The sequence below is a fragment of the Budorcas taxicolor genome, chromosome 9 (genome assembly GCF_023091745.1).
Source record: "Budorcas taxicolor isolate Tak-1 chromosome 9, Takin1.1, whole genome shotgun sequence".
NCBI classification, from domain to species: Eukaryota; Metazoa; Chordata; class Mammalia; order Artiodactyla; family Bovidae; genus Budorcas; species Budorcas taxicolor.
In genome coordinates this window covers 79,862,973-79,880,749 of record NC_068918.1, presented here as the reverse complement: position 1 = coordinate 79,880,749, position 17,777 = coordinate 79,862,973, and positions in this window count along the sequence as shown.

Sequence of the window (17,777 nt, the reverse complement as noted above, 5' to 3'; positions counted from 1 at the left end):
ACAAAAACCTATACACAGATGTTTGTAGCCTAACTGCCAAAACTTGGAAGCAACCAAAATGTCCTACAAGTAGGTGAATCAATAAATAAATTTTGGTGCATCCAGATAATAGGATATTATTCAGAACTAAAAAAGAAATGAGTTGTTAAGCCACCAAAAGACATGTAGGAAACTTAAATGCAGATAACTAAGTGAAAGAATCCAATCTGAAAAGACTATATACCGTGTGACTCCAACTATACGACATTCTGGAAAGAGCAAAACTATGGAGACAGTAACAAGATCAGTGATTTTCAGAGGCAGGAGGTTTGCGTAGGCAGAGCACAGGGGATTTTTAGGTCAGTGAAACGACTGTGTATGATACTATACTGATGGATACGTGTCATTATGTATTTGTCAAAACCCATAGAATGTACAACACCAAGAGTTGTAAAGCTCACGGGGCTTTGCGTGATGTAGGCTCCTCCGTTATAACAAATGGACCTCTCTGGTAGAAGAGGTTGACAGTGGTGAAGCGATGCATGTAGAAAGGAGAGGTCATGTGGGAAATCTCTGTACCTTTCCCTTAGTTTTGCTATGAACCTAAAGCAGCTCTTAAAAACAATTTTCTTTTAATGTCCATTCAAAATTAATTCTGTTTTATCTATTCCATCCTAGTCGTGGATTAGATGTATTTTCCCCTGAAGATGTAGCATCCTCTTCAATGTCCAAACCATTCAATTCATTTCATATAAATGAAAAGAATAAAAAGAGGCCCAGGAAGGGAAGCTGAGTCACTGACACACGGCAGCGTCTGTGTGTATATTTCGGTTGGCCCACGTAGAAAGGGGAGGTTGCCTGTCACATCTATTCGGCAGCCATGGTACAAACAGGCTCCCATCCCTTCAAGTACAGTAATATTCAATATTATTTAGTCAACTTCTTAGAGCTCTCTAAAATAACCCAAGTCCTTACTCCACTCTCCTTACTAACCACATGTTTTGGAAAAACACCATTAGGGTGCAACTGGCACTGACATTTTCCAAATAAAACATGCATTTCTGAAAATATAAATTGTCTTATTTTTCTGTTGTAAACACTGGTTTTGTTGGCAAATGGAAATGTGAGTAGCAGTTATTGTGGTGAAGCAGTTGGAATGCCTGTGGAGTTTTTTCATATTTCCACAGGCCCAAGGCCACAGTGATGGCTTTCCCATCAGGCCCGTGTCCTGGCAACTCCCTGGGCAACTCCTGATGGACTTCTTGGCAACAGGACATAGGAGGTGCTGCTCTGAGCTCTCTCCCCACAGCTGTTCACTTGTCACTGGGATTATAGTATTCATGCTGCATTCTCATCACCATAGGTTGCATGAAAGGTAAGTTCTCACAGTTTTGTGCAGTCGTGACAGAGGATAAGCCAATCATCTATTTCTCCATCACAAATCAACCCCCAAAAGATCAGTGGCCAGGCTTCCCTGGTGGCTCAGCAGTAAAGAATCTGCCTGCCAATGCAGGAGACACGGGTTCAATCCCTGATCCAGGAAGATCCCACGTGCCTTGGCACAACTGAGCCCGTGTGCCACAACTAATGGGGCTGTGCTCTAGAGCCCAGGAGCTGCAACTACTGAACCCACGTGCTTAAGAGCCCAAGCTCTGCCACAAGAGAAGCCACCGTCACGAGAAGCCCAGGCATAGCAGCTAGAGAGCAGCCCCCGCTTCCCTCAACTAGACAAAGGCCCACATAGCAACGGAGACCTGGCACAGCCAAAAATCAAATTAACTAATTAAGCTATTTTTAAAACATTCAGTAACCTAAAACATTACTAATTTATTAGTCTCCTGATTAGGTGGATTCTGTTCACCACTAGGGTCCCCCAGGTATTGCACTCAGCTGGAAAATGGACTAGGGGTTGGGCTCACCCAGAACACTGGATGGCTGGGCCTCTCTCCCCACAGGTTCTGAGGATAATCTCTCCAAGAAGACTAGGAGGGTCTGGTCTTTCTGGCATGGAAACTAGGTTTCAAGATGGTAGGTCCCAATATGTGAGTGTGTATCAAACCTCTGCTTATATTATGCCTGCTGATGTCCCAGCTGTCCAAAGCAAGTCACATAACCAAGACCACAGTCATCATGGAGGGGGAATATTGTACAAGGGCATCAGTACCAAGAGGCCTGATTCATGGGTGGCCATCCACGTAACATCATTCAGTTCAGTTCAGTTCAGTCACTCAGTCATGTCCGACTCTTTGCGACCCCATGAATCGCAGCACACCAGGCCTCCCTGTCCATCACCAACTCCCGGAGTTCACTCAGACTCACGCCCATCGAGTCAGTGATGCCATCCAGCCATCTCATCCTCTGTCGTCCCCTTCTCCTCCTGCCCCCAATCCCTCCCAGCATCAAAGTCTTTTCCAATGAGTCAACTCTTCACATGAGGTGGCCAAAGTACTGGAGTTTCAACTTTAGCATCATTCCTTCCAAGGAAATCCCAGGGCTGATCTCCTTCAGAATGGACTGGTTGGATCTCCTTGCAGTCCAAAGGACTCTCAAGAGTCTTCTCCAACACCACAGTTCAAAAGCATCAATTCTTCAGCACTCAGAGGGAAAAAAACAGTCTTTGATGATAGTGATTTAATCTAGGAACAAAAGTATTAAATATGAAAACATGATAACTGGGCATAGTAAGGGTTTAATATTAACAATAATTTAATTAATATAACTAATAAATATACAGACAATTATGCTATACCAGGCATTGGACTTGGTTTGGCATTGGTTTGCATTATTATTTAACTAGATTTTCATAGCAACTGTAGAACATTTGGTGCCATTGTGATTCCTCATTTTACAGAGGAGAGAACCGATGCCTGAGTATGGAAGCAAACAGTCAAAGGTAGGGTTCAGTTGAGAGTCCAGTGAGTACAACTCAAAAGTCCATGCTATTACTCCCCAAGTTACCAGACTTCTGAACCCAGAGGTCCAGAGTTCCCCATGGTAGTGGCAGTAGCGTGTCTTTTTTTTAACATCTAAGTATTTAATTTTATGGAAGGCTAGGCAGATTATACTTAATAAAATTGAGATTTTGTTATAGTTTAGGAAGTAAACATGGATCTAATTCCATAGGATTTTCTATCTTAATGTATGAGAAAGGAGTCTTTGGGGATTTATTTCATTATTCTCCCAAAATGTACTGAGTAGCCCTTAGCTCTTACAATTCAAAAACAGTGAAAGGGAAAAAGGAGAAAGAGATGACAGAGGATGAGATGGGTGGATGGAATCACCGACTTGATGGACATAAATTTGAGCAAACTCCCGGAGTTGGTGATGGACAGGGAAGCCTGGAGTGCTGTAGTTCATGGGGTTGCAAAGAGCTGGACACAGCTTAACAACTGAACCACAACAATAGCACATAACTGTCAGAGTAGCATGTCTTTTAAAACTAACGTTTAACATTCAGTTGACGTCAATGGTCCCAACTCCCTAACCAGTGAGTCCGTATCAGCTCCTGTCCACACAAAGATCGCTGCTGAGCGTATCCCTTCTTCCTTGTCTGCTCCTCCAGGCTAATCCACCTAGAGGATTCTCTGGCTAATCCACCTTCAAGGCGCTCCCACTTTCACTCTCCTTTGGGTCAGGGCACAACCGGCCAGGTCCCCACCTTCAGGACTGGCAAGGGGTTCCTCCATGGAGAAGACAAGAAAGTACAAGAAGGATGGCTCTGCTTAGAACACCCAGTGCCCAGCAGGGTCACCTGACCCTAGTCCCTTAAGGGGCTTTAGACCGTTTCTTCAGCTTTAAAGCGAGGCTAATAACAGTGTCTGCCTTGGAGAGTTTAGGGGAAGATTAAATTAGATAAAGCTTACACAGCAGTCTCTGATACATAAATAAATGGATACCACTGGTGTTGAGATTAAGCACTTTTCACAGGGAACTCTGCCCAAACTTATGTGGTAGCCTGGATGGGAGGGGCGTCTGGGGGAGAATGGATACATATATGTGTATGGCTGAGTCCCTTTGCTGTCCACCTGAAACTATCACAACATTCATTGTTAGTCAGCTATCAGTTCAGTTATTCAGTCATGTCCTACTTTTTGCAACCCCATGGACTACAGCATGCCAGGCTTCCCTGTCCATCACCAATTGACGGAGCTAGCTCAAACTCATGACCATTGAGCCAGTGATGCCATCCAATCATCTCATCCTCTGTCATCCCCTTTTCTTCCTGCCTTCAATCACTCATAGCATCAGGGTTTTTTCCAGTGAGTCCATTCTTTACATCAGGTGGCCAAAGTATTGTAGTTTCAGCTTCAGCATCAGTCCTTCCAGTGAATATTCAGGACTGATTTCATTTAGGATGGACTGGTTGGATGCTTGCAGTCCAAGGGACTCTCAAGAGTCTTCTCCAACACCACAGTTCAAAAGCATCAGTTCTTCAGTGCTCAACTTTCTTTATGGTCCCACTCTCACATCCATACACGACTACTGGAAAAGCCAGTTTTGACTAGACAGACCTTTGTCAGCAAAGTAATGTCTCTGCATTTTAATATGCTGTCTAGGTTTGCCATAGTTTTTCTTCCAAGGAAAAAGCACCTTTTAATTTCATGGCTACAGTCACCATCTGCAGTGATTTTGGAAGCCAAAAACAAAATAAAATCTGTCACTGTTTCCCAACTTATTTGCCATGAAGTGAGGGGACCAGATACCATGATCTTGTTTTTTGAATGTTGAGTTTTAAGCCAGCTTTTCACTCTTCCCTTTCACTTTCATCAAGAGGCTCTTTAGTTCTTCTTTGCTTTCTGCCATAAGGAGTGTGTCATTTGCATATCTGAGGTTATTAATATTTCTCCCGGCAATCTTGATTCCAGCTTGTGCTTCATCCAGCCCAGCATTTCACATGATGTACTTTCAGTTCAGTTCAGTTCAGTTCAGTTCAGTCACTCAGTCGTGTCCGACTCTTTGTGACCCCATGAATTGCAGCACGCCAGGCCTCCCTGTCCATCACCAACTCCCGGAGTTCACTCAGATTCACGTTCATCGAGTCAGTGATGCCATCCAGCCATCTCATTCTCTGTCGTCCCCTTCTCCTCCTGCCCCCAATTCCTCCCAGCATCAGAGTCTTTTCCAATGAGTCAACTCTTCACAGGAGGTGGCCAAAGTACCGGAGTTTCAGCTTTAGTATCATTCCTTCCAAAGAACACCCAGGGCTGATCTCCTTCAGCATGGACTCCTTGCAGTCCAAGGGACTCTGAAGAGTCTTCTCCAACACCACAGTTCAAAAGCGTCAATTCTTCAGCGCTGAAGTACTTTGCATATAAGTTAAATAAGCAGGGTGACAATATACAGCCTTGACGTAATCCTTTACCAATTTGGAATCAGTCTGTTGTTCCATGTCCAGTTCTAACTGCTGCTTTTTGACCTGCATACAGATTTCTCAAGGAGGCAGGTCAGATGGTCTGGTATTCCCATCTCTTGAAGAATTTCCACAGTTTGTTGCAATCCACATAGTCAAAGGCTTTAATGTAGTCAGTGCAGTAGAAGTAGATATTTTTCTGGAACTTTCTTGTCTTTTCTATGATCCAGTGGATGTTGGCAGTTTGATTTCTGGTTCCTCTGCCTTTTCTAAATCAAGCCTGAACATCTGGAAGTTCTTGGTTCATGTACTGTTGAAGCCTCACTTGGAGAATTTTGAGCATTACTTTGCTAGCATGTGAGATGAGTGCAATTGTGCGGTAGTTTGAGCATTCTTTGGCATTGCCCTTCTTTGGGATTGGAATGAAAACTGACCATTTCCAGTCCTGTGGCCACTGCTGAGTCTTCCAATTTGTTGGCATATTGAGTGCAGTACTTTCACAACATCATCTTTTAGGATTTGAAATAGTTCAACTGGAATTCCATCACCTCCACTAGCTTTGTTCGTAGTGATGCTTCCTAAGGCCCACTTGACTTCACATTCGAGGATGTCTGGCTCTAGGTGAGTGATCACACCATCATGTTTATCTAGTTCATGAAGATCTTTTTTGTACAGTTCTGTGTATTCTTGCCATCTCTTCTTAATATCTTCTGCTTCTGTTAAGTCCATACCGTTTCTATACTTTTTTGAGCCCATCTTTGCATGAAGTGTTCCCTTGGTATCTCTGATTTTCTTGAAGAGATCTCCAGTCTTTCCCATTCTATTGTTTTCCTCTGTTTCTTTGCACTGATTACTGAAGAAGGCTTTCTTATCTCTCCTTGTTATTTTTTGGAACTCTGGATTCAAATGAGTATATCTTTCCTTTTCTCCCTTGCCTTTTACTTCTCTTCTTGTCACAGCTATTTGTAAGGACTCCTCAGACAGCCATTTTGCTTCTTTTGCATTTCTTTTTCTTGGGGATGGTCTTGATCCTTGTTTCCTATACTATGTCACAAACCTCTGTACATAGTTTTTCAGGCACTCTATCTATCAGATCTAATCCTTATATTAATTGGCTATACTCCAATATAAAATAAAAAATTTAATAACAAAAATAATTTTTAATTAAAAAAAGATTTTTTAAAAGATTAACTGTTCTTCAGAACTTCTTTACAACTTATCACATATTCTGATGAGAGCATCCAAGAGGCTTTATCACCTCTGTGGAGGGCCTCCTCAGAACTAACAGCATTAGCTTACTTATTAGAAATAATCAAAGAAAACTTTTAAATAAGACACTTGGCTGGGGTGGGGGGAATAGCAATGTGATTCTTGAAAGCATGTGAATCACATGTCCCAAAGCCATGTATTACATATCCTGTTGGTTTATATGTCAGCTTAACCTCTGTACCGAGGGTAATAAAAATTAAATTGCATTGATGAAGAATCACATTGAAATGTGCTCTTTTTTACCAAATATTTTACTTAATTTTATGTGTTTTAGCTAAAACAGGAAAAATTCAAAAACAAATACTGAGTTAAGATGTTTAAAGAGGCCTAAAGACTTTGTGGATGTTTTTCCCGTGTTTTACAAGCTTGGCATTCCTCACTCTGCTACAACCAGACACAGCTAAAGTCCCATATACATGATATGCCATTGTGTTAAGTTTACAAAATGGAGATGTCTAGGGAAATCTTTTAGGTTACTTACAAATTCTTCCCTGGTAGCTCAGACAGGAAAGAATCCACCTACATTGTGGGAGACGTGGGATCAATCCCTGGGTTGGGAAAATCCGCTGGAGGAGGGCATGGCAACCCACGCCAGTATTCTTGCCTGGAAAATCCCATGGGCAGAATAGGCTGGCAGACTACAGTCCATAGAGTAGCAAAGAGTGGCTAAGCACACATGATAAACTCTCCCAGTTAGTTTCTCTAAACACTGTCACAAACACAAGGAAACCATAGGATGCCAAAATAGTGCCTGCAAATAATCTTCACAATTCCCAGTTACTTTTGGACATCAATGCCCTGGAAAGAGCAAAGTATATCTTAGAAAGCTTTGGATAAAATGGGCAGTTTAAGTACCCATTAGAATGTGTCTTTTTCTAAAACATGAATGCTCAGTCTGCCTGATAAAATCTGCTTTGAGTATTTTTCACTTATACTCACCTTGAACAGACAATGAAAGCAATGGAGACATTCTGGTACAGTAAGAAAAGCAAGAGCTATACCTCAGCCAGAACTGAGTGCAAATTCCACATTCTTTCCCTTGCCGGCTTAAGGACATTGAATGAGCCCCTCTTAATCACTTTAACCTTTTTTCTCTTCATATGCAAAAATGAGAATCATAATTCCTCCTTTAAAGATTATTGCAAGGATTATAAGACTTATTGCAAATGAAATGTTTGGCACACTATTTGGCACAGAATAGGCATTTGTTAAATGTTTATTTATTCTGTCTTCTCAATAAGCTTTTCTTTCTTAAAATCAATTACCTTCCAACCTACACTGAATTAGAAAAAAAGTCCTTCTTGAAAGCCTCAGTCACTGGGAAATAGGAGCTTTTGCTTAAAAGCTCTACATTAAGGGATTAAATTCTTTACACACCTTAACAATGAAATTAGCAATCACCTTCAAACATGTGACAGGTGAACTAATCTGACACTTCACATTCAATACATACCATCATACTCTTAGAATAAATCATTAGATTTTACACCTACATGTATAACCAGGAACTTAATTAAAGCCAAACAACATTTTTTAGGAGTACAACAGCTGATTCACAAGTGTGTTTGCCATCAAGATTGCCTTGTGAGCTTAATCCAACTTCTACTGAAAAATTACAAGGTACCAATCACTCTTTCTCTATTTTCCCAGACAAGTGTCAATCAGGTTATTAAGCACACAGAGCTATTGCAAAGTACAAATTTACAAAAGGAGAAATTGCTGCCCCAAAGACTAGAACCTGCTCTCCTGATTCTCAACCCACTGTACTCTATATCAGATTACTAAATCCCTTCTGTGAGCAGCCTTAAATCCTTTCTGTTAATTCAGAGGCAAGGGAGGGAACAGGAGAGTAGAGTAGATACTGTGGATTGACACTCAACATCCATTTGTCCCTTCTTAAGGTGTAGTATTTTTCAAACTACCAGTCGCCATCCATTAGTCAGTCACGAAATCAAATTGGTGGGTCAAGATCAGCATTTCTTAATGGAGTGGAGTAGCCTAGATTAGCATAGAATTGCACAGCAGAGATTAGAATAGAAGCCATTGGGGGCATCACATTGTCTTGTGAATCTTTTATTTCAGTTAGACATGAATGTGATTTTGTATATGTGTGGATCAGATAAATTTTACAGCAGAGTATGTCCAAAATGTGAAAAATGTTGTCCTGACATGTCTTTCTATACTTCCAACACTGGGAAGCTAAGTATTCTGTGTCCTGAGATAAAAGATTTCGGGTATAATTTGGGTTTGGTTGATCAGATGCCCAAGGGTGAGATGTGGAAGACGGCAGGGGTCAGAGCTCTACTGCCACAACTATCTCTCTTAGCAAGCATGTCACTGACACGTTGCATCTTCTGGGGCATCATTAGCAGAGGTCTCAGCACACAGTCACAAGATCCATGGGTAGCAAGAGGAAGGACACAAGGCACCTAGTTTCTGGCCCAGATGGCTGCAGGGGAATGAGGTTTTGGAGTTAACAGCAGTGGGGGAGACACTCTGCACACCTGAAAATGGTGGCTTCCAGAGTTTGGAGACAGCAACGGGATTCTGCCTCCACTGACTTTCTGGTTGTAGCAGTAGCGGCAGCTCTCTTGGTGGTTTAGTTCTGTGATGGGCCTTTGGGAATTGCTATGGAAATTCAACATCAAGTCTATTCCTTCAGCCTCCACATGATTCTACAAGCGACTTAATACCTTGTAATAAATCCCTTCTTGCTTAAGCTTCTTGGAAAAATGTCTGTTCCCTACCCTATTGAGACTGATTGTTGTTGTTCAGTCATCAAGTCGTGTCCGATTCTTTGCGACCCCGTGGACTGCAGCATGGCAGCCTTCTTTGCCTGCCACTGTCTTCCAGAGTTTGCTCAAATTCAGGTCCATTGAGTCAGTGATGCTATCTATCTATCTCATCCTCTGTCATCCCCTTCTCCTCCTGCCTTTAGTCTTTCCCAGCATCAGGGTCTTTTCCAATGAGTCAGTTCTTTGCATCAGGTGGACAAAGTATTAGAGCTTCAGCTTCAGCATCAGTCCTTCCAATGAATATTCAGGTTTGACTTCCTTTAGGATTGACAGGTTTGATCTCCTTGCACTCCAAGGAACTCTCAAAAGTCTTCTCCAGCACCACAATTCAAAAGCATCAATTGCATCAATTTGAGACCAATAGGAAATGGAATAAAATAAAATATTTTTATATTTAACATTATACTGGAATCTGAAGGAAATCAACCCTGGGATTTCTTTGGAAAGAATGATGCTGAAGCTGAAATTCCAGTACTTTGGCCACCTCATGTGAAGAGTTGACTCATTGGAAAAGACTTTGATGCTGGGAGGGATTGGGGCAGGAGGAGAAGAGGACGACAGAGGATGAGATGGCTGGATGGCATCACTGACTCGATGGACGGGAGTCTGAGTGAACTCCGGGAGTTGGTGATGGACAGGGGGGCCTGGTGTGCTGCAGTTCATGGGGTCGCAAAGAGTCGGACACGACTGAGCGACTGAGCTGAACTGAACTGAACTGATACTGGAATCCAGTTACAAGTCTCTATAGGGAATTTTGGAAAGAAGCAGAAAAACAAGTAATTTGAAAGTCATAGATATTTTCCATTTTGTTTTGTTGTTTTTATGTTTTGCAGATTCCGTATCACCAAGTAATCAATACTTATTGACTGACTGATTGACTGGTAAAAATTACATGATGGAAAATACCAAAATGGCTTAGTATCCTTATAACTAGTTGCAAAGAGAATGAATGAATCTGTCTTAGGTCAGGTTTCCTGAAAAGACTCTGAGATGGGAATGGGAATGCAGGGAGTTTGTCGAACTGCACATTTAGAACAAAGCCTGTAAGAAAGTAAGAAAGCAGAAATGGGCAGAGGAAGTAGCTGTACTGGGATGCAGTTACAACAAAGACCTTCGCTGAGACTACTGGGGGAGTTCTGACTCTGAGTTGACCCTTTGGAATGGCTGTGTATTGAGGGCAGGAGACCAGGTCTTTGCAGCCCCACATTGACCAGTCACAGGATTCAAGCTGCCCTTGGAAAGGGTCTCTGACCCAGGATTCAGAATCCTTTCAGCCAAGGTTAGGTCCTCACAAAGGGACCCAGCCTTGGTTGTCAGGATCCAATAGCTCTGGGCAGCTGGAGAATGAGTGCATCAGTTCTGAAGCGGGGACCTGGGTGGTGAGCATTTGCTCAGAACCCAGGGAAGTTTTATCATGTCCTGCAGCTTCCTAAATGTCTTGTCAAGACATTCAGCCGAGTCCATGTAAGAAAACAGGAAAAGTGTGTTTTCAGTATATAAATGACTTTTAGCATGCATGACTAACAATAAAATCTATTATTATCCAACTAAGCATATTTTTCAAATAGAACTTGTGTCTGGAGCCAGAAAGCATGAGTGTAAGCTCTATGTCATATCTTCTGTTTCCAGATCAACTGTGGATATGATCACTCTACTTTTATTTATGGCCCATTTCAATTTTGGGTACCAGCATCTTTCTATGCTATCTTCTTCTCTACTTTCTGCTAAGAATTAACCACGAGACAGGGAAAACTCATGGGACTAGGACTCAGGAAACCTGAAGGCCTAGTCTCGGTTTCTCTCTCTCATTTCCTAAAAATAACCATACCTGCCACACTGTATACATCAAAACAACAGACTGCACATAAAAATAGTGTGGTAAGAATTATAATACTTTTGAAAGCTCTTTTTAAAATTGCAGTTGATGTACAATGTTTCAAGTATACAGCAAAGTGATTCATATATATATATATATATGTATATATATTCTTTTTCAGATTCTTTTCCATTATAGGTTATTACAAGATTTTGAAAATAATTCTCTGTGCTATATAATAGGTTCTTGTCACTTCTCTATTTTACATACAGTAGTGTGTTTTTGTTAATCCAGAATTCCCAGTTTGTACCTCCCCCTGCCTTTCTCCTTTGGTAATTATGAGTTTATTTTCTGTGTCCATGAGTCTATAAACTCTTATCAGTAATAGTCATCTGCCCACTTTAAAATTTCTCATACAAATCAGCATGCATTGATCACCCATCCCATCAGCATACAGTTCATGTTTCGGAACGTAAAGAGAAGAAGAGCCAGCCAACTTTAACAGTCAAACTCCATTCCACTGGCTGGTTCATTCAGACATCCAACAAATGCTCATTGATTGTCAGCTATGGGCCAAAGGCTAGATATACAATGAACAAGCTTTCAGGCAGCATGGCTGAAAGTGAACACTGTGGATTTAGAAATAAGATTAGTGTAGCTTTCAATTCCAGCTGAGGTGGCTACAACCTTCACTTCTCTGAGTCTTTGTGTTCTTTCATCCATGAAAGGAGATGTAACCATAAGGATTATTGTAATTAAGAGCCGGTAGAGTTATCCACAAGATAACATGGAAACCCATAAGCAGATGAGTTAATTCTCTGGTGGGGGTAACAGAGACCCTAAGAATAAGCAGGAATCTGTCAAGTGAAGGAAGAAAAGACAGTCCCAAAGGTCAGCAGTTGCAAAGCCCTAGAGGGAAAAGAGCACTGTGGGGACTGCTAACATGGTTTTATAGAAAGCATGCCTTTCATAGAGGAGAAGGGGAAGAATAGAGCCCTGTGTGCTGAGTCAGCAAGGCTGGCCTCCATCCAAAGCGCAGTGAGAACAACTGATGGGCATAAAGCAAGAAGTCATAGGGTCCTTTTTTGTACTTTTTAAGAGATCTCTCAGACTACAATGGAGAACGGAGGGGACAACGCCTCATGCCAGGAACATTAAAGCAGAGCCTGAGCAAGAGATAGTGATGTGCAAACAACCGTGGAGTTCATGGTGTATAACGGGTAGATGAGGGAGAAGGTAAGCGGCGGAACAGACAGGATTTAATCACATTCACTGAGCTCCATGTTCCAAGCTATGCACCTTCCATATGTCAACTCATTGTACTGTTACAAGGACTCTAGGAGGAAACTACTCTTGCCATTCCTATTATAGTCCTGAAGCACCATAGTGCTCAGAGTTTAATCAAGTAGCTCAAGTCACTCAGGAGAGCCTGTATTTGAATCCAAGTCTATTTTGCTCAAATCCTGTATGTATCCCCTTCACACTACTCAACTGCCTAGATCAGTGTGAAAATCAGGACAAAGTTCTTATCTAGAGAGACAAAAGCTGGCATCATCATCACGTAAATGATCGTTAAAGCCGTGAGAACTGGAGGAACTGCTTAGTGATATTCACATGCATTGAATATTCCCCATGTTCCAGAATAGTTCCTAAAGACTTTCCATTATTTATTCCTTATAGCAATCTTAGAGTGTATTAGTTTCCTAGGGCTTCATTAACAAAATTCCACAAACTGGGTGGCTTAAACCAACAGGATTCACTGACTCACAGTTCTGGAGGCCAGAAGTGTGAAACCAAGGTGTTGGCAGGGTGGTTCCTTCTGAGGGTTGTGGGAAACCACCTGTGGCACGTTCCTCTCCCAGCTTCTGGTGGTGTGCTGGCCACATCTGGCATTCTTCAGTCTGTGGCTACATCACCCCAATCTCTGCCTTCATCCTCACCGGGTGTTCTCCCTGTGTGCGTGTCTTTCTGTGTCCAAATTTCCCCCATTTTATAGACACAAGCCATATTGGATTAAGGTCCACCCTGATCACCTCATCTTAACTTGTTCATCTGCAAAGATTCCATTTCCAAATGAGATGTCATTCACAGGTCCTGAGAGTTACGACTTTAACATCTTTGGGGGGGGAACACAAGTCAAACCATAACAGACAGGTATTTTACATCCATTTTACAGATGAGGAAGTTGAGGCACAGGGAGAAAAGTAACTTGCCTGAGGCTAATGCACCGGAGAGTGTATAAGGGATGGGGAAAGGAGACTAGGGCCTGATGGAACATTTACATCCAAGAGACAGACAAGGAGACCCCACTTTCGTGACTGCAGTACACAGAGCCGAAATGGGGGCCTGATCTAAGGGGGAACCGACCTACAGACTTGTCCCCATGTAATCGTGCTGCACATGCTGAAGAGTGACTGACTACACCAACCAAGCTCTGCCTAGAAAGCGAATCAGAGAGAGAGGACGAGAGGGGTTGATGGTAGCGAGCCGAGGTGGGAAGATACGCAGAAAGGCAAGGCAGTACTGGAAAACAGAGACAAGGGCAAGCCCGGAAGAAGCAGAAGTAGATGGTAAAGGCTGAGAGGAGAACAAGGAGAGGATGGCGGTACGAGTGGAAGCAGTAGAAGGAAAGGTTGCGTCATTGTGGCATCAAAAGACACCAGCATTCACGTGATGAGAATCCAGCCACGGCAGCCGCACGGTACCCCGAAACTGGCACGCCAGTGCCTGGATTAACGTCTTGTTCCAGCTGATGGGATGCATGGCTACTCCACTGAGTTCTGACTGTGAGGTCAAGATTCCCATTCACAGTTATATCCACACTTATCCTTACACGAATCTCTCATTTCTTGTCTGATAACCTTAAAATACTCTAATTCAAGTGCCCAGAGAGGCAGAAAAAAAGGGAGTTGAATGTCACAGTGTGGGAGTTAATGGAAGAGAATGTTTCAAGAAGGAAATGGTCAATTACATCAAATGTTTCAGAAAGATCAAGTAAGACAACACTTTAAAAGAAACAGATTTGTTAACAAAAAAAATGTAAGAGCTGGGTGAGGGGAGACAGAGGCCAGGTTGCCATGGATGATGGCATGAATGGGACATAGGACCAGAAAAAGATGGCAGTACAAACCACACTTTCAACTGGTTCAACTGTGAAGAGAGAGAAAACCATGGTTCTAAGTTGTGGAGTAGAAGGAGTGACATTTTTAAGACAAAAGAGATTTGAATATATTCAAATGCTGATGGAAAGTGAAAGTAAAGTCACTCAGTCGTGTCCGACTCTTTGCAACCCCATGGACTGTAGCCTACCAGGCTCCTCTGTCCATGGGATTTTCCAGGCAATAGTACAATAGTATTGAAGTGGATTGCCATCTCCTTCTCCAGGGGATCTTCCCAACCCAGGGATCGAACCTGGGTTGCCCACATTGTAGACAGACACTTTACCGTCTGAGCCACCAGGGAAGTCCAGTGCTGATGGAAAGAAGCTACTAATGCTGAGGTTGAAAACAGTTGAGAGAGGAAAACAACTAATAGGGCTAAGTTGCTGAAGATATAAGAGGCCAGGTAGAGGGAATAACCCAAGGCAGGAGGAGAGAAGGAGGCAAAGATGGGTGGGCACATGTACTGGGCTATGTTAGGATCAGATATTAAAGGTATTTCCTATAATGACTTCTATTTTCTGGGTGAAGTAGGAAACAAGATTATTGGCTGACAGTGAAGAAGGAGGACACAATGTAAGAGCCTTGAGGGAATGGGGAACATTTGCAACAGTCATTTTGGAAAATGGCAGTGAGATCTAACCAGGAATATGGTGAAGGAGTACCAGTTGGTGCGAAGGGCTCAAGTGAGATCAAAGGCCATGGGTCCGGCATAACAGCCGTGCTTTCATGTAATTTCCAGTCTCATTCAGGGGGCAGAGAAAGCAGCAAAAACATTGCTAGTTGGGATTAATTCCAAGTTAAGGGAAGAAGGGCAAGGGAACAAGAAGTTTAGGAAGAGAATGATTGAGGAAATATCTTGGCTGGCTCCAGATGGAGTGAAGACTAGCAAGACTAGTAGGGAGAAAAATATGAGGACCAAGGGATCGCAAAGAACAGCTATTTGGGAGTAAAAGATGGAGTTCTGGGATACAAGAGGCTCTGGAGAATTTAAGATTTCAGAGGTGGAGAAGTTCTAGGTAATTAGAAGGTCCTCAATTTGGCCATGTGCAATAGATTGTGCTGTCTGTCCTTCCAGCTTCTCTTTCTCTGGGGAGCTTTCTATTTTTACATGTGGTTCTTACTGAACAGATTACCCTGGAGCTTCACCCCACCCTCACTGCAGGGGTTGGCATGGGTGAAAGTCAGTGAGCTCATCCTTCTAGCTACAATGATTGACTCAGGGGTGGGTATATGACTAAGAAGAGATGATCAGACCATTTCCTGAGATTTCTTCCATGAATGTTAGAGGCAAATCTCTCTTTCTCAGCTCCGTTTCTAACTTATGAAGATCTTTTAACTGCTTATGAGCATCTTTCTTGGCAGCCTAGAGAAACCATCTCCAGAAGGAGCAAGTGAGTCCAACGTACAAAGACAAACAAATCAAGCATAGACAAAAGATGGATAAAAGCAAAAAGAATCAGAAAACAATGTTCAATCCCTGGATCTAGCCATGCTGAAGCTAGTCTAACCCTGGATCTTTCCACAGGGCTCCCCCAAATCTTTCTGCTTAAGGTGCCATGCCATGCTAAGTCACTTAAGTAGAGTCCAACTCTTTGTAACCCTATGGACTGTAGCCCTCCAGGCTCCTCTGTGCGTGGGATTCTCCAGGCAAGAATACTGAAGTGGGTTGCCGTGCCCTCCTCAGGGGATCTTCCAAACCCAGGGATAGAACCTACATGTCCTGTGGCTCCTGCATTGTATATTCTTTACCACTGAGCTGCTGGGGAAGCCCCTGTTTAAGGTAGTCTACATTAAAAATAACACTGTGCTCAGTTGCCTCAGTCGTATCCAACTCCTTGTGACCCTATGGACTGTAGCCCCCCCAGGCTCCTCTGTCCATGGGATTTCCCAGGCAAGAATACTGCAGTTGGTTGCCATTTCTTTCTCCAGGGAAAGTCTTCCCAACCCAGGGATCAAACCAGGGTCTCCTGCAGTTCCTGCATCACAGGAGGAATCTTTATCACTGCTGTAATCTTCAGTCTAGGAAGTGAGTAGATGAAACGAAGGAGGTAAAGATATGAGAGCTGAGATGGCCGAGAAACTAAAGATAGAATATTGCATCGGTTTGCTTTACAGGCTTGAAAGTCATCTAAGACAAAGACAGTACTTGATGGGAGTGGAAAAGACACCTCTGAACCATTTTGACGGTCGTAGGTAGGAAGAATAGAAAAGCTGTTAGTAGGTAGCTGCTATAAGGATAGAAAGTTATATGTTAGCAGGAGCCTCAAAAGAATGATGCTTTTTATACAAAGGCGAAAGAAGAATAGGGTGGAGGTTGCAGAGGGGAAAGGGAAACATCCAGACCCCACTTGCTGAAGAGAAGTTAATGGGGTGTGTGATAATGGAGATAAGATCGCTGCTGGGTAAAGCGGGAGGAGCCTTCTCAGTCAAAGGTTATGTAACCATGAGATGCTTCCCCAGTGAAAATTAGGCTCCATTTCTAAGTCCTAAATATGACTACGGGACTTCCCCAGTGGCTCAGACGGTAAAGCGTCTGTCTACAATGCAGGAGACCCAGGTTCGATCCCTGGGTCAGGAAGATCCCCTGGAGAAGGAAATGGCAATCCACTCCAGTACTATTGAATAACGTAGACATTCTTTACCAACTTTTCCACCTACCACTCTTTGTCCTTTAATCACTCACAGTTCATCTGAAAGAAAAAGTAAAACTGGAAATTTAGATGGATCAGGTTTAAATTTATTTTTCTTAATTGAGATATTCCATGCATATATTCAAATGCCTCAGACAATGATCGGAATAACAACCTCAGTAGCAATTATCACTCAAGTGATTCAGTAGAATAGTTAATGTTAAATATTTTAACACTCTATTTAGAAAATCGCATCACACTAATGCATTTTATTGGACAACATAAAATATACATGGATATTACCGAAGAACAAAATCTAACACAAATTTTATGAAGCTGGCCTGCCAGCTCTGGAATGAAGCCACAGAGGGAAGGAGGACAACAAGCTAGCGCTTCAATGAGGAGGGTAATAGCTTTACTAAAGGGTTGTCAATGTGTCCAAATGACACACACTTACTGTGCATGTGGACATATGTACACAGGCAGAATTTATTTTCCTTATCCCATGTAGACGTAGTCTTTCCACCAGAAATTCCTACAGATTATATTCAAGGTTTTAAATATCTCTATGTGTATTAAAGATGATTGTATCTGTGCTTGAGTTATATATTGGAAATATTATATAAATGTCTCTTTGGATAAATGGAATGTAATTCTGTATGATAAAGAGAAAGTACAGTACTAACCACTCCAGACCCTTTTTAATCCCTTATATGAGTATAGAAATAGAATTAATGAATAAAATTAATAAATCAAAATAGAAAAATAATATTATGA